The following is a 24,388-nucleotide window of genomic DNA, read 5'->3' as shown; positions in this document are numbered from 1 at the left end:
ATTTTTGTACAAATAAGGGACTGATATATTCTCTGTTTATTGGAAATTAGAATAATAAAAAGACAACATTGCTATAAACCAAACGGCTGTGATCCATGTCCTCCCTCCATGCAGTTACTGAATGGTTTTGCAGCAGTGCTACTCATGTCAACTACGTGGTTATGTGGGGCTGCAATTTTCACCCCCACCCAACACACACACACACCACCATCTTCCACTGGCACATCCATGTCTGAATTTCAAATTGCTAGCTGCAGTATTATTACTGTGATTATTTATTATAAATTTCCCATTGAAGTTGGAATTTGAGATCTTGCATTTGGAGTCTCACACCATCTAGTGCTGATATTAAGAATGACAGCTGAAATGGAGGAAGTGGCTGCACAGTCTAAAGTTACCTCAGTACTTACATGTAGGTGTGGCATTACCTTCCCAGTGGACCCTGATCACTTAGGAAAGAATAACTGTTGCAACCCTGTGATACAATTAAGAAAGATACTATACAAATATTACTTGGAAAAAGTGAATATTATAGTAATAGCCTACCAACCATATAGAGTAGACAGTACCATAAAGGGCACTAGAAACTAGCTTACTCTAAGCAGAGATGGGCAGTAATGAAGTACAAATACTTTGTTACTGTACTTGTCTTGAGTAGGATTTTCAGGTATCTGTACTTTACTGAGTATTTATTTTCCTGACTTTTTTATACTTTTACTCCCTAAAATTTAACACAAATAGTATGTACTTTCTACTCCTTACATTTTCGAAACAGGCTAATTACTTTAGTTTTAATGCATGACAGACAAGTATGCTTGGCTGTAACCCTGCAACTGCTCCTGCTGGCTGTCTTGAGTGACAGGATGAAGACATGGCCTAGACAAGAGTGTCCAGGTGGGCTTGCGACTGCTGCAGGTGGGCCAGAGCCTTGTCAAATGTCATCCCTGCTGGGTTTGCCCCATCCTGCTCCACGTTCCCTTCGCCTCCTCTCTTCCTGCTCCTCTCCCCCAGCTGTTTGCCCCATCCTGCTCCACGTTCCCTTCACCTCCTCTCTTCCTGCTCCTCTCCCCCAGCTGTCGCATGGCTTTGGTGGCTCGCTTTATCACCTCCAACCTTATCTGGATGCTCAGATTGTTGGTTGCCTCAGGGGAGAAGGTGATGTCGTCCAGGAAGTGGACAGCGTCAGCGGGGACCAGCCTGTGCAGGTATTTGGCGCAGGTGTCGTAGGCGTAGAGGAAGTCTTGGTCAGTCTGCGGGGGTCTCTTCAGGAGCTGAGGGTCTCCGTTCCAGAAGAGCCTCCGCAGCCACACTGCGTGAACAGCACTGGGGGACAGCGTCGCCCCTCCGCCGCGGGGCACAGGAAGCCGATTGGCTAGTTTGGAAATGGACAGCACGTTCTTGCTGGTCAGCACTGGGTCTAGAGCGGCCAGCGGATCCGAGGATTCGTCAGTCAGTTTACTATAGTCTAGGCCACTGGCAATGGCGCAAAGCTTCTTCAGCAGCTTGATGTGGGAGTCTGGCTTGATGTGGGCATTGACAAACGGCTTACAACCGGCAGCTTCCAGCAAGGTGTAGTAGTAGAGCAGGCGGCCTAGGTCGGTGCCCTTCACAGTGGGCAGGACATACTTACCCATGTGGCGATAAAAGGCCTCAGGGTTGCACTTTAAAGTCTGAAACAGACCCAGGGACTCGCTCCGGGATTCAATGTCCTTGGTGGATAGGTCTGTAAAGAGGAACTCGAGGTGCGTCATGTAGACCTCCCACAGAGGAATGCTGTGGCGCTGAGCCAGAGACAGATATATTCTGTAGTTGCCATCATCCAGTGTCTCTGCCAAGCCGAGGATGGTCTCCTTCTTGTAGTCGGAGCTGAAGCGCTGGATGTCCACCCCTCGGCCCAGGCCCTGCATCTGGGTGAAGTCTGTCAGACGCTCGTTGTACACATGCAGCTGGCCTATCAGCTTCACCAGCTCCTCCGGCCAATCCGAATGCGCCGACACATGCTGCGTGACCAATCGAATCAGCTTCTTGGGGTCGGCCTGGTAGAGAGTCTTGTCCTTGAAGCAGGGAGTGAGGCAGCTGTAGATCTGCAGGGAGTAATAGTAAACAGCCAGCTGGAGAGACAAGGCAGAGTGGCTCTGCTTCTCAAAACACTTGTTGGCATCCAACACCTGAGGCAGGGCCAGTAAGTAGGATAGAGCCAGCATCATGTCCCTGGGAAACGCATCGTTGGCCAGCTGCAGCAACACCTCTGTAGCAGGAAACGGAGTCTTTCCTTCAGTTGTGGCCTCGGCCAGTTTGCCGGTTCGCAGCAAAACCTCTGCAAAGTTCTCCTGAGGCATGCAGTTGGGGGACAAATACAAGTCTTGACTCGGGTCTACATAGGGATCATCGAAAAGCTCCTCATAAAAGGTGCCACAGCCTTGCCGCTCCAGGTTGGAGTTCTCACATACCCCTTTGTGACTGCTGGAGCCTGCGCTGTGAGCCTGTTGTGGCCGGAGGTAGTTGAGTGATTCCTTCCACCAGTGGTGGTCACTGACTGCTGTCAGCACAGCCTTGGTGGTCAGGGCAGTAGTGTTCAGCACTTCCATGGTCTTAGCTGTGGTTCTGCGCAGTAAGTCCGTGGCCGCACCAACAGGGAAGCCCACAGTGGGAGTTCTGGCCTGGAGAGAGTCTGTCTCGTCAGCCTTTCGTCCACTCTGGGTAATAGCAGGCTCCATCTGATAGTTAACCGCATGGTACAACACCTGGGTTTGCAGGTCACTATATACAGCCAGTAGGCCGTGGATGCTGTCGGGGGGACAGTGGGTGAGGGAGAAGGCTAACGGCTCCTGTCGGGCCTCCAGGTCTCCATAGCCTTCGCACTGGCCAAGCAGACTGGACACCTCCCACGCTGGACTGTAACACACAGCCATGAGGTCCTGACAGTGTATGTAGGAGGCTTTGAAGTCCAGACACTGGAGAGCTTGTTCTACCAGCAGAGTAAGATTCAAGATTCAAGATTCAATCAGTTTATTGCCATGTCAACAAAGTTGATAGGAATTTGTCTTGGTTCGCTTTCAGACAAAAAGGACAAGACAGTGCAGCAGCACACCATATACAAACAATAACGCAAGAACAAAATAACATTCAGGAACAGTATCCAGCAGCATCGTATTCAGCAGAAGTGCATACAGTTTAAAGTGCAATAGGTCAGACATAATCAATGGATCAGTGCAAGTTCAGTGCAAGTTCAGATGTCTAATGGCAAGGAGGTAGGTGCTATCTCTGAAGCGAGATGTTTTGCTCTTAATGCTTCTGTATCTCCTGCCTGATGGGAGGAGATTAAAGTAAGCACTTGACCCTTCCGCACGGCCTCGTCATCTCCTGCTACTCGGAGAAGCAAGGCCAGATTCAGGAGCGTAGTGGACTGCTTGTATGCCGTGGAACACTGGGTGATGCACTCTTTTATGAGAGACAGACGATCTGACAGCAGATGCACTTGCAGTGGCAGGATGCTGACGCTGAAGTCCTCCAGCTGGCAGAGGGCGCTGATGAGGTCCAACTCCTCCTGGATGGCTGGTGGACAGTCTGTGATCAGCTGGAGACACGCCCTGGCCAGGCCTATGCAGGGGTCTGTCAGTGTGGTGGAGGAGTTGAAGTACTCTCTGGCAGCAGCCAACACGAGCTCCACGCTCTTGTCATAGGCCAGCCTCAGAATGTGACTTCTACCCCAAAAGTTCAAGCTGACAGGCACATCCTGGCTGACCTTTGAGCAGTGCATGAACTGCCCAGCCAGGTGCACGTTCTCCACACAGCTGGAGCACAGCAGGAACTCCACAAAGACCTGGTGACAGGTCTCTGGCTTCAGACAGCTGTACACATTCTTCTGCATGTTCAACAGGTCCTGCAGCAGACCTCTCCATACTGTCTCACTGACTGGAGGATTTTGCGTCCGATGTTACGGCACAGTTTGACCATTAGCTGGTGGGCTTCCTCTTCACTGTTTTGGCTGCTCTTCTTCGTTTCTGGAGACCATGCTTCTCCAGTACCTCCACCACGTTGAGGTGGTTCTCAAGTTTATCCACTTGGTCATGGAGTGATGAGGTGATCTCCGTTTCTGGCCCATAGCCCTTCTGTGGCAGACACTCCAGGATGTCATAACAGAGGGTGAGCTGGTCATCTCTCTCAGAGCTGTAGATGCACTCCAGAGCCACTGCCATCAGCTGGTCTGGGTCCCCTATGATTTTCGGCTGGCAATCAGGGTTGGAGTGCTGGGCCAGGCTGACCAGGTACTCTCTGACCAGAGCCTTGGCGGCGCCCCCGTCTGTCCCTCACAGCGGTGCAGGAACGGCACCATCCACTGGAAGGCATCCTTCACATAATGCTCTGAGCTGGAGTTCTTCATGAGGAGGTGGAGCTTGTGGATATGGTTGAGCTGCTGCAGGTCCCGGAGTGTCAGACTCGGCTCACATGATGTCTCATACACCAGCGTATCCATGGTGACCACACAGGACCTCTAGCCCTGGGATCTCACGCTCCTTCCCCAGACGCACCAATGAGAGGGCACAGTCCACCTGTCTGGAGCAGGAGTCGATATCCTGGGCTCTGCTCTGGTACCAGTCGGTCAGCAGCTGGATGGCGGGCGTGGCTGTACGGAACCGCAGCAGCTCCGGAGCTTCCTCATATAGGAAGCTGTCATCGTCACACGGGTTCTGGTCCAACAACGCTCTGCACTCCTCCGCCTCGCACCAGTCCCTCTCTCTGTGTCTCTGCTCATCCCATGGAATCAACACCAATTCATCATTCTCATCCGGACAGGCCTCAGGCAGCAGTATGGTGTACTCATGTGGAGAGGTGGTTTCTGGGAAGTTGTAAAGAATGGCCAGCCGATGTTGAAGCAGTTCTGATCCATGATACGTGAACAGAATGTCCAGAGCCTACACGTTACTCTCCCTGGCATAGGTTCTCGCAGCCAGTTGGCCAGTTGGCCAGCCGGCAGGAAAGTATCGCGGGACTTGACGAGACTTGGTGACCGAGATCACGAATGAGGTAATTTGATCCCTGGGAGACACCAGGAAACAGCCCCGGGGGGAATATCAGTCTGGTGCTTGTTGAGGGATGAGATTATGACGATATGTGGCGAAAACGGGAATAAAACTGGCTATTTACATGCAGGAAAGACAGGCTGCACTTGGCCCCCTCGGAGCTCCATTTTACGACTGGCTTGGACGCTATTGATCTCAAAACAACGCTAGGACGGCCAGAAATGCCGCGGAGATCGCTGGGTGAGTCGTCAGATCATAATTAATGTGAGGAGAGGGGTCCAGGTTAAAAAAAACCGAAATTCTCCTTTATCTCTCTCCTTATACTTTGGGAACGTATATGCTCCTAACCCTAACCCTTATTAATTGTAAGTACAGTTATTTGTGTAAAAAAAAGACTGGTAAAGCAGAAGCACTGATTCAACTTAATTACTCAAGTAAAAGGAAAAACGTATAGGCTCTGAAATGTACTCAAGTATAAAAGTAAAAGGTTTTCTGTGCAAGAAGAATAGAAACTCACGTCATATTAATACAAGTCAAATACTATTCAACTTAAAAGGTCCCTTCAAAACATATTTTAAGATGCATAAAGACTATACTTTAATCTTCTAGTCTTAATCACTATGACCCACTAGCTCAGAGTTCGATTGCAGTCTAGCAGTTTGGAGCTTGTGGGTTTGAGCCTCAGTGACTTTTGAGGTTGTGGGTTCGATCCTCAGTCAGTTTTGAATGTCGACAGCCAGAGGAAAGAGTCATTTAAAGCCCTGAGAAAACCTCATTCAGTCAGTCTGACTTGGTGGCACAGAGAGTAGGGGGGGGCTATTCTCCCCCCCTGCCCTCTGCAGAGACATGAGCTGAGGGTTATGAGACAGAAAACCACAGAAATATGAAATTTTACTTACATCGGAAGTATGTTTTACCTCTCTGCGCAGCTCCAGCTGCCGCTAGGCGTAAAAGTAACTTGGGTTACTTTTACTTAACTCGAACCAACAGTCTACCTGTCAGACAGAGACAGTGACACAACCGCTCAGCCGACTGAGCTATGAGTTGTTGGGTGTTAAGCTTCTGATTTCTACACACTGTATTCACACTGACAATAACAGATCATAAAGAGTGAGACAGGTGAGATTTGTACCAGTGAGTTGAGCTAGAGTCAGGGACTGAGTAGTCTCCTTCATCAGCTTATTTCTATCAGTGTTCAAACTACTGATGATAAAGAAGGATCACTGCTGTAGCTTATAATGTGAGTACTTTTCACAAAATTGCCTGAGGCAACTTTTGCATATCACACAACATTCACATGTTTATCTGAGTGTTTTAAAGATTACATCTGGTGTTCAATGTGAGGGAGATAGACATCTTGAATGAATGAATGAATGAATGAATGAATGAATGAATGAGCTTTATTTGTCACTGTTGCAAAACAAGTTCAGAACAGCAAAATTGAAGCACTCCCCTGGTACGTTAGACAAGACACACGTAACAACACAAGTAGCAAACAAGGCATTTAAAAGCAAGATATTCAAAAGTCAATGTGGTAACAGAGTATTTAAAAAAAAAAGTAATGAGGTAGTATCGTAAAGTGATTCAGTGTACAAAAAGTCCCGAGTTTGTTTCCATGTGCACTCCTGTGCACTCTATTTCTTTCTAATATATTCAAACATTCCACAGTCCTGTGTACACGTCCCATGCATGAAGATGAAATGGCAGCTGAAGATGAAATGGCAGCTGAAGATGAAATGGCAGCTGAAGATGAAATGGCAGCTGAAGATGAAATGGCAGCTGAAGCATAACAGAGGAGATGAAACATAACAGAGGGGATGAAACATAACAGAGGAGATGAAACATAACAGAGGAGATGAAACATAACAGAGGGGATGAAACATAACAGAGGAGATGAAACATAACAGAGGAGATGAAACATAACAGAGGAGATGAAACATAACAGAGGGGATGAAACATAACAGAGGGGATGAAACATAACACAGTTATATCCCCAGAGGGGATGAGTTCCAGGTTCCAGGTTCGCCCAATCCAGGTTCGCCCAATCCTTTGTTTTATTTTGAAGGGCGACAGTAAGTGCTGATTCATTGGAATTATGGCCAGCCTGACGTCTTGTATTGACACTTGACACTTGGCACCCACGCTATTATATGGACTTCAGACATAGCTATACCTGTATTACAAGTGCTATATCACTCATGGTCTCACTCTCATAAATTTTACATATTATCTTTTGAGCAGCTGCAGCTCTTCTCTGTTAAAAACCACATGCTAAAATTGTACTGCAAACAGGAATCCGATGAGATTTGACCAGATAAATAGAGCTTAAGAGCAACTCTGAGCAGGAGTGTTGCATGTAGGGTAGAGAGAATGATGTTGAGAAAAATAGCGCATTCAATTAGCTCTATCTCAGAAACCATAGGAGGTACAGCTACGAAACTTGTTAGGGAGGTTCACAGAGGGGTCTTTTACTATCCACGAAAAAATTCCACCAATTGACAAGATGGTGGCGCTATAACAGCCCTCTTTATGTTTTTGTTCATAACTTTTGAACCGTAGGGTCTATTTCTTTCTAATATATTCAAACATTCCACAGTCCTGTGTACACGTCCCACGTCCCAACAATATATATATATATATTGTTGAGTTAAACTCACATTCAACACTGCACCAGCAGACTACACTTCCCAAAATGCAGCAGCAAAATGGCCGCTCATTACCACCAGATTGAGAGCACCTGGAACAAGCCACTCACTCACCAGCTGACTCAGTCAGTCAGTCAAGCGACCAGAAGCACAGAAGCACCCAGAAGCACCAAGAACCTCTACTCAGTTTCATTCTAGAGACGCCAATGGTCGGTGATTATGGGTTACATTTTTTGGTTTACATTCCTGTTGCTGCTTAAATGTTGGATGAAATGCTGATTAATTTATTTGGTAAATTGTTTAAAATTCAATTGGAGGAACCATTGTATTGCATTGCAGCACTGATTTCATTTTGGTTTTGCATAAATTCATATTGTGTTTAGTTTAATAAGTTAAAAGCATAAGTAAAAGAATAAATTACGAAAGAGAAAACAAAGTTAAAAATGTTAAATATATTGGTTGAAACATATTATTTGAATAGAAATGTTGTTAACCTTGTTTTCTTTGTGTGTTTGAAGGTTTTCAACCTGATTGAAGCCAACCAATCGATAAAAGGAAGCCAACCAACACTAAACACACACAAACACAAACACAAACACACACACACACACACACACACACACACACACACACACACACACACACACACACACACACACACACATATATTGTTGAGTTAAACTCACATTCAACACTGCACCAGCAAACTACACTTCCCAAAATGCAGCAGCAAAATGGCCGCTCATTACCACCAGATTGAGAGCACCTGGAACAAGCCACTCACTCACCAGCTGACTCAGTCAGTCAGTCAAGCGACCAGAAGCACAGAAGCACCCAGAAGCACCAAGAACCTCTACTCAGTTTCATTCTAGAGACGCCAATGGTCAGTGATTATGGGTTACATTTTTTGGTTTACATTCCTGTTGCTGCTTAAATGTTGGATGAAATGCTGATTAATTTATTTGGTAAATTGTTTAACACACATATATATATATATATATATATATATATATATATATATATATATATATATATATATATATATATATATATATATAGACACACACACACACACACACACACACACACATGCACACACACACATGCACACACACACACACATGCACACACACACATGCACACACACACACACACACACACACACACACACACACACACACACACACACACACACAGCCCCTGGTGCAAGAGATGAGCCAGGGAATGGGATTACTCTCACAAAAAACTACACTTCCCAAGATGCAGCAGCAAAATGGCCGCTCATTACCAGATTGAGAACACCTGAAAAGGAATACATTCTCTCAGTCATACATTCAAACAGACAGCAACCAGAAGCACCAAGCTCTACTCAGAGTTTAATTCCAAAGACGCCAATGGTCGGTGAATATGTTTACATTCCTGTTTTAAAATGCTGCTTAAATGTTTGATGCAATGCTGCTTAATTTATTTGTTAAATTGCTTCAATTGGAAGGAACCATTGTATTGCAGCACTGATTTCGTTTTTGTGTTTGCTTCTTTGAATTCATATTGTGTTTTAGTTTAATAAGTTAAAAGCATAAGTTAAAAGTATAAATTACGAAAGAATAACACAAAGTTAAAAATGTTAAATTTATGTTTAAAACGCTACTAAAAATGTGGACATGAATGTACCATGTTAATGTTAATGTTTGAACTTGAAGTGATTGGTTGCGCCTTTACTGATCTGTAGATATCCACCGTGCCAATGGTGCCCTGTTGAATCTAAACTCTGAAGCTGAATTGGTGAGTTATTGTTTGTGTGTTTGCATCCCCCCCCCCCCTGGGAAGATGGGTGGAGCTATGGGTATAAAAATTTGAAATGTATTCCTATCTTGTGTGTTTAATTAAAGCCAAGTAAGATGTTAAGAGTTTTGGCCTTAAAGGGACACTCCACAGAAAAACAATGCTGATTTATTTTGCACATCTCACACATCCGAAAACAGTTTCGCACGCATTCATTTAGTTTGACACTTATTGAGTTGATTTGTGTAAGGTATAGTTTGGTTTATTTGAAGTGTGGTACTATGCGGTACTTGTAATGTCTAAACTTTTAATGCCACCTGCTGTGACACCCCCCCCCCCCCATTCCCACACACACACACACACACACACACACACACACACACACACACACACACACACTTGTGAGCCACCTAATTGACTCAGGGCTTGGAGACTCAGACTCAAATTCCCATAATCCATCACTCCCTGGGTGGCTATTCACATGCAACCACCACCATTCTGAATGAAGGACGCCAATTCGAAAAAGTAAGTCTACTATCTTTTTTGCACCCTATGCCACAGTAGTGACATTAGATAAAACATACAATATCATGCAAAAACAAAATGCCACCTACTGAACCTTGGCCTTGAATCTTTGAATTTATTTTACATACTCCAGATTTTCTAAAGTCAACCTATATGCAAATAGTGTCATGTCAATGTGAAGTTATAAAAGCTAAACATACTACTTCCTATGACTAATTTGTCTGTTTATGCCATGCTCTTCCACAGATCAACATCACTGGCAAACTAATCAAACTGGTGAAACCCACAACTGAAGCAACAACCTGAGCCGGCACCACCATGAATACAACAACCTTCCTCCTCATTGACGCAACTGGAACCATTGACCTAGCTGTGTGGGGGTACTGTAAACCTGACATTGACGACTGGTACCACCTGACCAACCTATCCATACATGCATACAAACCAATACATATCTGACAACCACCCCAACCACAACATCAACACCCACCACTGCACTTGAATCATACACAGAACCACCACCACCCACCACTCAAAGCATCTATGGTGAAGTCTCTTCTGCCACCGTCACAAACAAGTACTTTGGCACCTATCACTACTGTAAACTTTGACTCACTCACATACAAATGTCACAAATGCAATCAACGCCATAAAACAGAAACCGCAAAACACATATCCAATTCTCTCTGTCCATCAATAACCAGGAAACATCATACACCATCCCACTCGCACTTATCACACCACTGCTTACAAAATCACCAACTCAAATGACTACAGACGAAATGGAAGAAGCTATCCTCATGCTCAATCACATCTGAGTTGACATAATAGACAAATCATAGCCCTGACTCAGACTTGACTCCAAGACTCGACAGTCCCTCCACACAGTCCAGAAACCCCGACTCAGCCCCACACAAGGACAAAATGGATTGATATATTTCTTTTTACTTTAAGTTTACTTAAACTTATTGTTTGAATCATATATCTGCCTCCTTTGCTGTATTTTGTCCCAGTTTTTTATGCATTATATCCTAACTCCTTTAGTCAACCTTGAGCTTACACTTTTATTGCCAACTTGTAGATGTTCACTGTGCCCAAGCTTACCCTTTTAAAACATCTGAATAACAGACAAGTAACTTGTTAACTGATAACCTATTAAGCCACTAACAGTTTGACTTAAAGGGTGATTTACACAACCTGAATATTAATCTTGTTATACCTATACAGAGACACTATGAATGTACCATGTGGAGTATCTAGTAATAGTTAGGATTTTACATTAATTTCAAGACAAATGGTTCAAATTCTGGCCTTGTGCTTATGCAGACCAAATTTATGACTACCACCACTACTACAAAAGCATTGGCTTTTCATTGTGACAACCAATTACTTAGATCACCATTCAGGAACAGTTTGTTTAATCCTTTCCTCACTGAGCACATCTATAACCATGATCAGAAGTGTACAGTAGAAGCAGCACACTATCTTCATCCAATGGACTCGGAACACCACAAAAGCAACACCTCAGTAAGCTGTCCACTCATGGCTAACACATCTAAGCTTATCAGGAAGCTAGGATTTGAAATTATGACAGTTTGCCTAGAAAAAGTCCATTGCTTAATAAGCCTCTTTGACAGCCACCATTTGGCTTACCACCACCACTGCTACTTACTACATATTACTTGCAAACTTGGTACACTTGTGCACATATCAACTCTGACTAAATGTGCAATTCAGTGTCTATATTATCTGACATATAACCCTCAAGTCACCAGAAGCTTGGACCCCGCATCGCCGTTTGCGGCTATATTTAGGGGTCCAAGCACGAAGTGCGTGGATCCCTATTGTATCTGTTCCGATTATTTTTTTTCTTCTTCTCCGGTAAAACTGTATGTACAGCAGAAACTGTAATGCTCAGCGTAGCCAGACTGGGCACATAGATTGTAAATGTGCCTCACTACTCAGAAACAAAAAATTACCCATATCGGCCAGATGGTGGCGCTATAACAGACCATTTCGCGTTATGGTCCATATCTTCTGAACCGTGTGTCCTATACTCAAAATTTCACTTCTCAGGGATTCCTTGGATCAATACGCATCTATCCATATAGGCCCCGCCCATTTGCGTGTGCCTAGATTTTCCGCCATTTTGAATTTGATCAAAAACCTACTTTTGCGAACTCCTCCTAGACCGTTTGGCCAAATCACAAGGGGATTTTTCTGGGACTTCTATGGACTACCCCGACCTAAAGTTATTAAAGGATTTTGGATACGTGAAACCGTTTTGAAATGATAAATGTCTAAACTTTTGTGTATTTGCTTTTGTTCTTTTCCTACCCTAAAAGTGTGTGGATCTCAGAAACCATACACCCCCCATCACCCAAACTTTCCACACAGGTTCACGACATCACCCACTACTCAGAGTAAAAAAATTACACCAATCCACCAGACGGTGGCGCTATAACAGCCAATTTCACGTTTGTCGGTCCATAACTTCTGAACTGCGAGCTGTAGAATCAAAATTCCACATCTACTGGTTTCCCTGGAGCATCATGTATCTAACCCACTAGGCCACGCCCATTTCTGTGTGGTAGATTTTCCGCCATTTTGAATTTGATCAAAAACCTACTTTTGCGAGCTCCTCCTAGACCGTTTGGCCAAATCACACAAAACTTTTTCTGGGTCATCTATGGACTACCCCGACCTAAGGTTATTAAAGGGTTTTGGATACGTGAAACCGTTTTGAAATGATAAATCTCGAAACTTTTAATGAAACACACGCCAACACTAAATTGCCCACAACTCATTAACCGGTCAATTACAACTACTGCTGCTACTACTGCTACCACTCCCACTACTACCAACACTACTACTACTACTATTACTACTTCTGCTACTATTACTACTACTACTACTACTACTACTACTACTACTGGAAGTTGGAATGTAGCATTTTGGGTGGGGTTAATGTGTTTTGGGGTTCTGCATCTGCTGTAACATAATACACAGTTGGTTTAGATGTCACACAGTAATGCCCGATCCACAAAGACTTGACACCCACGTTTGAATAAAAACAAGTTTATGCCATAATAAGGTTACATCCGTGCCTCGTCATTGCTGTGGAAGGATGGTGTAGGGGTAAAGTAGCAGACCCCAAAGCTGGAGGTCCTGGGTTCAAACCACGGCCAGGTAACTGTTTTATTTTTTGAAAATGTAGAATAAAGGTTAATCTGGATATAATTATGTATAACGCTGCTGAATACACACTGTGTACATAGCAGAATAACTGAATATGCCTATTCATGGTAATGTCATATTTCGACGTCATCTTGACATTCCTGTGTAGATGTCTAAATGATCCTCAAATCGGCTGTGATTTGGCCTAGTCCTGGACGTCACTGAAAGATGATATCAGAACATCATCATGATGTAATTGTGTTTGCTGGGAGCCTTCTTTCAGATGAGAGAGGAAAAACATTCCAATACATTATTGTGTCTTCACATGTGAAAGGTCCAAAAAGAGAATTCAATCTGAATTATCCTTGTCACTCATGTGCTCATTGTAACAGCACAACCCACACCAATTAGTTCAAACACCTCCATTCAGGGCATACTTTTAATGTAAAGTGGTGCATTATGTGTGTAATACAAAAATGTCCATAATGGTAAATGGACTGCATGACAAGCTGCCATGCAGGGTGCTGGCTATAGTCACCAAAAGCAATTTCAGGGATAAACCCCATCAACCTTCTGTAGTGGACGCCACTACGCCCTATGGTTTGATGTGTGTGTGGGAAAGACACAATGACAACTGAAAATTCTGATTTCAGAACACAAAAGCTCCATCATGAGACAAGAACTAACCTCTCCTGTTGCAAAACACGTTCTTGAACACAGCCACGCAATCTCCAGCTAACATTTCCAAGATATTGAAAAAGTTCATGAAACACCGCAAAATAAGGAGGCAGCATGTGGGGTTTTAATTACTGTTACTGACTTACCTGTCTGAAGTTGAAAGTTTTTCATCCCACGTGGGGTTTGAACTTTGAGCAGCAATGGTCTTTGGTTAGCATAAGTCATGTGCTTTACCAAGTGAGCTATCCAGACTGTTGTATTTAACTTTGTAGACCATATTATATGTATCTGCAGAGCCAGAGAAGTACTTGTCGTATTGACAGTATGTTCTACCCAAATACCACTTTCTGTCCAGATACTTAAAGGGATATTGTACACAAAAACTGCTTTCTATCCAAGTACTACTTCAAGTTTCAAGACATCACCCACTACTCAGAGGAAAAAATTACACCAATCTACCAGATGGTGGCGCTATAACAGCCAACCACCACTACTACTGCTGCTGCTGCTACTACTACTACTACTATTGGCTACTAGTGGCGGCTGTGGCTCAGGAGGTAGAGTGGGTTGTCCACTAATTAGAAGGTTGGTGGTTCGTTCCCCGGCTCCTCCAGTCCGCACGTCGAAGTGTCCTTGGGCAAGACACTGAATCCCAAATTGCTCCCGATGGCTGTGCCAGCACCCTGCGTGTCAGCTGGCCGCCTTCGGTGTGTGAATGGGTGAATGTAGGCACATTGTAAAGCGCTTTGGATAAAAGCGCTATATAAATGCAGTCCATTTACCATTTACCATTTACTATTCTTAGTACTTCTGCTGCTACTACTGCTACCACTCCCACTACTACCAACACTATTACTACTACTGCTACTACTACTACTACTAGTACTGCTTGGAAACCGTCAGGTCACCGGATCTCAACCAAACTTTGTTTACTTGTGCATATACCAAGTCTGAATAAATGTGCACTATCTGACATATACCCCCCAAGTCACCGGAAGCTTGGACCCCGCATCGCCGCTTGCGGCTATATTGTCTATTTGTTTTTCTTCTTTTTCTGCCCTAAAAGTGTGTGGATCTCAGAAACCATACCCTCCACATCACCTAAACTTTCCACATAGGTTCAAGAGGTCACCCCCTACTCGGAGAAAAAAAAATACACCAATCCACCAGATGGTGGAGCTATAACAGACCATTTCGCCTTATGGTCCATATCTTCTGAACCGTGTGTCCTATACTCAAAATTTCACTTATCCTGGATCCCTTGGATCAATATGCATCTATCCATATAGGCCACGCCCATTTGCGTGTGCCTAGATTTTCCACCATTTTGAATTTGATCAAAAACCTACTTTTGCGAGCTCCTCCTAGACTGTTTGGCCAAATCACACAAAAGTTTTTCTGGGTTATCTATGGACTACCGCGACCTAAAGTTATTAAAGGATTTTGGATACGTGAAACCGTTTTGAAATGATAAATGTCTAAACTTGTGTGTATTTGCTTTTGTTCTTTTCCTGCCCTAAAAGTGTGTGGATCTCAGAAACCATACGCCCCACATCACCCACCTTTCCACATAGTTTCAAGACATCACCCACTACTCAGAGGAAAAAATTACACCAATCCACCAGATGGTGGCGCTATAACAGCCAACCACCACTACTACTGCTGCTGCTGCTACTACTACTACTACTATTCTTAGTACTTCTGCTGCTACTACTGCTACCACTCCCACTACTACCAACACTACTACTACTACTATTACTAGTACTGCTTGGAAACCGTCAGGTCACCGGATCTCAACCAAACTTTGTTTACTTGTGCACATACCAAGTCTGAATAAATGTGCACTATCTGACATATACCCCCCAAGTCACCGGAAGCTTGGACCCCGCATCGCCGCTTGCGGCTATATTTAGGGGTCCAAGCACGAAGTGCGTGGATCCCTATTGTATCTGTTCCGTTTATTATTATTCTTTTTTTTATTCTCCGCTAAAACAGTATGCACGGCAAAAACCGTAAGGGGTACAGTAGCCAGACTTTGCACATAGGTTGGAAATGTGCCCCACTACTCAGAGACAAAAAATTAGCCATATTGGCCAGATGGTGGCGCTATAACAGCCGAGTGCACGTATTGGCCCATAACTGCTGAACCGTGAGGCGTAGAATCAAAATCCATATAGGCCACGCCCATTTGCGTGTGCCTAGATTTTCCACCATTTTGAATTTGATCAAAAACCTACTTTTGCGAACTCCTCCTAGACCGTTTGGCCAAATCACACGAAAACTTTTCGCGGTCATCTATGGACTAACCCGACCTAAAGTTATTAAAGGATTTTGGATACTTGAATCCATTTTGAAATGATAAATCTCTAAACTTTTAATGAAACACACCCCGACACTAAATTGCCCACAGCTCATTAACCAGTCAATTACAACTAGTGCTGCTACTACTGCTACCACTCTCACTACTACTACTACTGCTACTACTACTACTACTACTGCTTGGAAACCATCAGGTCACCGGATCTCAACCAAACTTTGTTTACTTGCACATACCAACTCTGAATAAATGTGCACTATTCAGTGTCTATATTATCTGACATATACCCCCCAAGTCACCGGAAGCTTGGACCCCGCATCGCCGCTTGCGGCTATATTTATGATTATTATTATGATTATTATTATTTATCTTTATATGCAAATAACCCTCCTAAATAGGGTTAGTTAAAATGGGATTCATTTGGTCTTTTCAGCATTAATAATAATCATTCACACCTCATAAAAAGCCAAGCAACGTTCAAAACTTAGAACATAGACTGTATTTTGTCTTTTGGCCAGTAGATGGTGTAGTGGTCCTATTGGATAATACTCCACATCCCAAGACATCATTGGTGGTATGTTGGAACCAATGGGTTTAAATGTTGGACTGTAAAGGCCAGCTAGTGACAATTTCTGCTTTGTGGTGAAAAACAACAACAACAACAACAGTGAGCAATTCATATATGGAACTTCTTAAAAAAAACTCCACTGATGTCATGCTAAGCTTCTGTGGGAAACTATAGGAATGGATTGAATGGATAGAAAGGACACTTGTTAATGTATGCATTGTGATTTCCTTTGGTCCAGTGAACATGGCTTCCGTGGAGCTTTGATGTTGTCTTTAGCCTACTGCATTGATGTTGTCACGTTGCTCCATGTGTGCAGAACACCACACTCACAAAGTTACAAGCTCATCACACTGCCACAGCTGGACTGTTCCAAATGTCCATCCAAATGATGCAGTTGCCACGGCAACACATCAGCGATCCGAGTCTCATGCACCAAATCAACACTGGCTTCCATTACAACATTTGCAAACATTCCATGGCAGGAAGCCAAGTGACCATCCACATCATTTCAAATTCTACAGTGGAAACGCTACGTGTCAAAAAGGTGGTCTGGTTACCGCTAACACTGTTTGCAAGGTCATCCAGCCTGTATGAATTTGACCAACGCTCCCACCCGCCCACAGTAGCTCATGCTCTGCACTGTGGAAACCAATCTCACAGATCTTTCCATTACCAAGAGTTACACTGAGGCACCGACCAGCCACCAAACACACCAGTCATTCAGTGTCCCGATGGGACCTCATTGCATTTAAACAGCTGCTGTTGGCACGCATAAGTTAACAAATTTCTCTGTCTGCTTAAGTCTCTCTTTCTTTCTTTCTTTCTTTGTTTCTCTCTCGCTCGCTCTACCCTGCAATTGCATCCTTCACTATAAACCCTCCATTAGGAGTGAAACTCCATAGCCTGCAGCTACCTGCATTGCACGTGGCTTCATGTACTCTTGTCTGGTACTCAATCATGATAGTTTCTCTAACCCGATTAACCCTTTGAGTGGGCAGCAACAGGCAGAGAATGTTCAGCCAAGAAATAGCCTACACATCACACTTTGTGTGTGTGTGTGTGTGTGTGTGTGTGTGTGTGTGTGTGTGTGTGTGTGTGTGTGTGTGTGTGTGTGTGTGTGTGAGATGTGTGTATGCATGTGTGAGTGTTTGTGTACTCACACATGCATACACACATCTCACACACACACACACACACACACACAGGCCCGTAGCTACCATTGAGTACACCGAGGTCATGACCTCGGTATTTTCCACACCAATTTTTTTTTCTTTTTTTTTTTTCTTTTTTTTTGAAAAATAGCCCTGGTCCCCAGATCTATTCATCTGTCATTGATGTTTTAATGCGGCTGATCGGAAATGCAACAATTTGCTTCCTCTCTGTGTGCTATAGAAGGAAGAGAGATAACACAACATTCAGATTTTGCATTGAGGCTAGATTGGGGCTAGACTTTGGGGACAGTTCTATTGAAGTGAATGGGTAAGTAACTCCCCTGTAAGTGATAGTTAGTGAAGTTAGTCACTGCACCTTGAATAAAGCAATTTTCCAGTGAATCGTGTGCTCCAGGATGCTCTTTGGTTTGTCCATTGAACTTTTGTCGTGATACTGTCCTGTCCTGAGAGCACCGACCTCCTTTTGTGGAGGGGCTGACGCGCAAGAGACTCCTTTTGTATTGATATCCCCTGTAAGTGATGTTTGTGTAGATGGGCCATTGTATTTAATTGAGCAGTATTCTGCCATGTGACCTGTATGCAGAATATAAATTATATTATATGGGGAGACATTTATTTTTTGTATCATTTTAAAGCAACAGCACAGTAAAGAGGATATTAATCTAACATGATGTCTGTAGTTTTTTATAGATCTAGCCTCTTCATTTTGCTCTCAAAGTGCACCAGATTGAAGTATTTTACTTTAAAATGGACACATTTTTCGATCCGGGGGGGCACAGCCCCCCCTGCGCCCCCCACGCCGCGCTAAAATGACCTCGGTATCTCCAAAACCCTGGCTACGGGCCTGCACACACACACACACACACACACACACACACACACACACACACACACACACACACACACTCTTGGAGGAACTTTAGGGCCCTGGGACACAGTTACTTCCATGCAGCCATTGTCCAGGTAGGAGTGGATCTGCAGCACCAGGCAGAACCAGGCCCAGAGATACTGTAGACTAAGCGATGAGACTCCTGCTGTATTAAGACCCATTAGCCCAGCTCTCCTCTACAGTTCTGTCTGATGCGGCGCTCAGTCGACCTGATGGTCCAGATATTGCTTGCATTTCCTGACGACTGAATGGACTATTGTGATGTTTTATCCTCAGTTAGCAAGCACTCAGGGCCCTTAGTACTGTAGGAGAAAGGCCCACCAAGAACAAACACAGTTGTGCCATAAATGACTTTCTTTTTAACCTGAAGATGTTTGTGTAGGGAGGAAACATTAAGTGTGTTTACATTTAAAAGGCCAGTGCTTGGCAGTCATGTTGGTATACTGCCTCCACATACACAAAAAGCTGAATTGATTTGATAATTTGGGTGTCATTCCACTTAATGCTGCACATAAATCATCCCCCCAGTATAGTGTGATAATGATTTGGGACAGATTTGGCACTCTATATCATCCATTAATCTGTGTTCCAAGTTAATTAATCGAGTCAGAATGAATTTATTGATTGCTGTCCCATTCCAGTTAGTGCGCCATAATTGTTGGAGAAAAATATAAGTTCCATGCCATTTCCTAATCAATATTTCCTAATCAATAAGCTATAGGCCTATTTGCATAATTATGCTATAAGTTCCATTCCATTTGACACATAGACTCACACTGACATCTCACCCAGCCCCATAGAGAGGACTTCTCCTCTAGGCCTATTTGCATAATTATGCTATAAGTTCCATTCCATTTGACACATAGACTCACACTGACATCTCACCCAGCCCCATAGAGAGGACTTCTCCTCTTTGCTGAAACCTTGGGCAGTGCATCGTGTCCAATAACAACGGATAACAGTTTCCCTGTAGACTCAAGTGGACGCACACACATTTCCAAGTCAAGTCATCTCCCCCTCCTCTCTGCTCCTCCTCTTCCTACAGTATAAAGCGTATGTCAAATTGTGACATCGCGGCTGAATATTTGACTCTGTATGACATATCAGAATTGTGTACATTGAGGTTCAGCCCTCTGTCAATATACATGTATTGCAGAGAATGTAAGCTATTAAATATACTTTTGTGTTAAACAGTCCTGGACTCAAGGCTCAATTCATTTGGTATTAGATAAGCTGTGATATACATTTACATATACATTTAAGCGGATGTATAGAATTCTATTCTCTATCAATAATAATAGACCCTATCAGCCAGATGTGAATGAAGGGCTGTTGTTTATCTCCAGCCGTCTCCACTGCAGCGTAGTTGAAACTTGTTTGCTCATTTTGATCTAATTCATCATCAGTGGCACTGGTTATGTGTGTTAAGCTACTTTACATCAAAGCACAAGAGAAAGATCGTTTTGTTGAGTAAAGTCACAAAGTTAACGATCACATCGACATCTGCAATGTTATGTGATACAAAATAGCGGGGCAGGCTGGACACAGTGGGCCGTACTTATCAATTTTATGTATGTTTCAGAAGGAGATTCGGTAACGCTTTAGAATACAGCCCGCAAATAAGCCTGTAACTAGAGGGTAACAAGATCTGTACTTATAGGCTAATTACGGGGTACCACACTGTACTTATAGTGTAACTATGGGGTACAAGGAGTGAATTTAGCGGTAACAAGATCTGTACTTATAGGCTAATTACGGGGTACCACACTGTACTTATAGATCTTGTTACCCTCTAGTTACATGCTTATTTGCGGGCTGTATTCTAAAGCGTTACCAAATCATCAAGTTTGTTAGCAGACAATATCTACACAAAAATAAGAATTCATATTAGAGTAACAGTAGTGTTGGTCATATTAATAAAATACCTATTCCACATATAGAAACCCTGCTTTCGGCTCACCATGTCAGTCCAGTGTTCTGTCTTCAGTGCGAGATTCATTTCTCATACAATCCTGCTTATTCATGCTTTCATTTTGTGGAAACGCCCACCTATAGAAAGAGCCTGTTGCTTTACTTGAGTACTTTCCAAACTCCATAAACATCAGGTTTCATATAGAAGCGACTGTGTTTTCAGTAATCCACCACAAGATGGCATTAGCTCCTAAAATATTGTGTGTGTGTGTGTGTGTGTGTGTGTGTGTGTGTGTGTGTGTGTGTGTGTGTGTGTGTGTGTGTGTGTGTGTGTGTGTGTGTGTGTGTGTGTGTGTGTGTGTGTGTGTGTGTGTGTGTGTGTTTTAGAGAAAACTTTCCATACACACCTACCTCTGCTTTTTTATTATTTCTTTTTACACTTGAGTGTGGGGGACATGTCAGTGATTTCCCCATAATGATCCAAAGTTACGGGAAACGGTCATTTTCGAAGTAAATCCATAGTGAGAACTAACAAAGAGGGTTCCCTCTCTAACCAAAGTTACTTCCTTGCCTGAGACGCATGCGCTGTACTGATGACTGCACACAGCCAAAGACTGGATCAGGACCCACAGGTGGGTCGCAGATTTTATTTGGGTCACTAAAAATTTCACAAGAAGTGAATTTAGACTAACTACAGGGTAACAAGATCTGGATTGTTACATCTTTTTTTCTTTCAATACAGGTGAGCTCAAGCAAGACTACAAAGCCTCCGAACAGAAATACTAGAAAGGTACTTGTCAAGGGCCTCGATAAACACGTGTGCAGCATTTGGCAAAACAATAGACACCTTTCAGCAAACAGAAATCACCAGTCACCAAAGCACAGGGAGGAGGAAGTGAGGGAGAGGGCAGGGTGAAGGAACCAATGGGAGAAAAGGGGGCGGTAACAAGTAAGTATTACGGGGTACCACACTGTACTTATAGTGTACAGGCTAAATTCACACCTTGTACCCTATAGTTACACTATAAGTGGTACCCTGTAATTAGCCTATAAGTACAGATCTTGTTACCCTCTAGTTACAGGCTAAATTCACTCCTTGTACCCCGTAGCTACACTATAACTACAGTGTGGTACCCCGTAATTAGCCTATAAGTACTGTACAGATCTTCTTTTTTTTTCTCTTTTTTTTATCCCATTTTTATCCCCCATTAGTGCTAATTTAATTTATTTGATCCTGGTTGCTACTCCACCCTCTGCCGATCTCGGGAGAGCCGAAACTGGCTCCATGCTTCCTCCGAGACATGGGCAGTTAGCCAGCCGCTTCTTTTCACCTGACAGGGGAAGCTTCACCGGTAGGACATAGCATGTGGGAGGTTCACGCTATTCCAACCAGTTCCCTTCCCTCCGAACAGGCGCCCCTACCGACCAGAGGAGGCACCACATCAGCGACCAGGATATTGCATGTTTTGGTGAAGGGGTTCCTATATGAAGGAAACCCCCAGGGGTCACGGGGAGAACATGCAAACTCGACACAGAAAGGCCCTTTTGACGACCCCACCCGGGGTGTGTGTGTGTGTGTGTGTGTGTTGCCTAGCAACATTAGGTTACACATTCATTCAATATCAAAAAGCATCATTATTGTGTGTTTAAGATGTCAATGTTATAGCTCTCCCCAGACAGATGACACTGCATCTGTGTGTGTCCCTCTAGTCTGGAATAGAGGCATGGTCAGCAATGACCTGGATCACCAAACAGCCAGCACAGGGCTGGATAGCAGCCTAAACCACCCCTCTCTCTCTCTCTCTCTCTCTCTCTCTCTCTCTCTCTCTCTCCTCTCTCTATTTGTCCGCCCTCTCTGCCCTCTCTGTTCTCTCTCTTTCCTGTCCTGCACCCCTTCCCCGTCTCATTCCACCTCTCCTATCCTCCTTTTTGTCGCAGAGGCCAGCTAAGTTTAACTTCATTTCTGTCAGATGACCGATCGGGGCGACCAGGGGGGGAATGGATTGGACACGGGGCAGAGTACAGAGACGCATAGTCCTGACCAAGAGGCCACTCTATAGACTCTCACTTACAGAACAGAAAAGACACCTGACTTGGCATCACAGATCTGTGAACAAACAGTCCAAAATAAAACAAGAGCATGACTGAAGTTGACGGGGAGGTGATTGTCTGTAAGAGCAAGGCCCATAACATCAACTGCTCAACATGCTTACTTTAGAAAAATCTTAGAAAATAAAGCTTCAGGATGAGAAACCGGCAGCAGCTGAGTTTGAATTTAGCCGACATTTCAAACATGCCCGTTGCTTGTGAAAGAACGACAGTTGAATAATGAGAGACAATGATACAACAAATTAATTTTGGCCTATGACACCCCCATAGGGAATTCTTCAGGAGTCATGATGACGATGGTGGTGGTCAGGGGTCAGAGGAGGTGGGGTGAAAACAATTGCCTCGGCGATGATGATCAGCAACTGAGAATGACACATAGCACATACGCAGCACCTAGCAAACACAGTAAAACATGGACTCTGATATACTACGCTGGTTAGGTGATTGGATCAACAGGAAAGGAATAGCTTGGGCTGATTGGTTATTGCCACATAAGGGGAAGCAGCGTGGGAAACTGTGAATGGATGAGGAGACGGCATGAATGAAAGGGGGCGTGCACTGTGATATGACCTGAACTGGGCGTTGGCTGCTAAGTAGTCTTCATTATTGAAATTTGTTAAAACATCACTTGTTCTCTGAGTCTTCATACATGCATGACCTTTACAATGACTAGAAGTATATTATATATCAATATGTCAGCGGCTGCTCCTCTTGCTTTGAATATGGTTGGGAGAATATTGCCAGCAGGTTTTCACGGCTGTCACTGGGGCAATATCACATCAATGTGTTGTCTTCTGAATTGAGACAGCCGGCGTTGGTCACTCCAGAATGTGCGAGCGGGGCCATTTATCAAGTCGAGGCAGCTGGGAAATTGGGAGGCATACTTCAATTTTCAACACGTGAATCATATTTTTGTCTCTCCCTCTGGGACGATGTCAAGGCCAAGTTCAACTGTGTTCCACGCGCTGCGTTTCTCATATTTGAATGGCGGCAAAGCCCCATCAAAAGACACGGAGACACACCGAAGCCCCATCAAAAGACACGGAGACACACCGAAGCCCCATCAAAAGACACAGAGACACGACACACCGAAGCCCCATCAAAAGACACGGAGACACACCGAAGCCCCATCAAAAGACACGGAGACACACCGAAGCCTCATCAAAAGACACGGAGACACACCGAAGCCCCATCAAAAGACACAGAGACACACCGAAGCCCCATCAAAAGACACGGAGACACACCGAAGCCCCATCAAAAGACACGGAGACACACCGAAGCCTCATCAAAAGACACAGAGACACACTGAAGCCCCATCAAAAGACACGGAGACACCGAAGCCCCATCAAAAGACACAGAGACACACCGAAGCCCCATCAAAAGACACGGAGGCACACCCGAAGCCCCATCACAAGACACAGAGACACACCGAAGCTCCATCAAAAGACACAGAGACACACCGAAGCCCCATCAAAAGACACGGAGACACACCGAAGCTCCATCAAAAGACATGGAGACACACCCGAAGCCCCATCACAAGACACACCGAAGCTCCATCAAAAGACACAGAGACACACCGAAGCCCCATCAA

At 44.2% G+C, this 24,388-nt stretch overlaps 1 pseudogene across 1 annotated transcript; it reads right to left on the bottom strand.

Moving 5' to 3' along the window:
* Positions 1-938: 938 nt before the first annotated feature.
* LOC310785004 (NBAS subunit of NRZ tethering complex pseudogene) lies at positions 939-18,938 on the bottom strand (annotated as a pseudogene). The gene is made up of 3 exons: positions 18,795-18,938; positions 3,335-5,003; positions 939-2,987 (listed from the first exon to the last, which is right to left on the bottom strand). The product of its transcript is annotated as an NBAS subunit of NRZ tethering complex pseudogene (transcript).
* Between the last annotated feature and the right edge of the window lie 5,450 nt (positions 18,939-24,388).

The sequence above is a fragment of the Poromitra crassiceps genome (assembly GCF_964638095.1).
Source record: "Poromitra crassiceps genome assembly, chromosome: 11".
NCBI classification, from domain to species: Eukaryota; Metazoa; Chordata; class Actinopteri; order Beryciformes; family Melamphaidae; genus Poromitra; species Poromitra crassiceps.
This window is presented reverse-complemented; position numbering and strand designations above follow the sequence as displayed.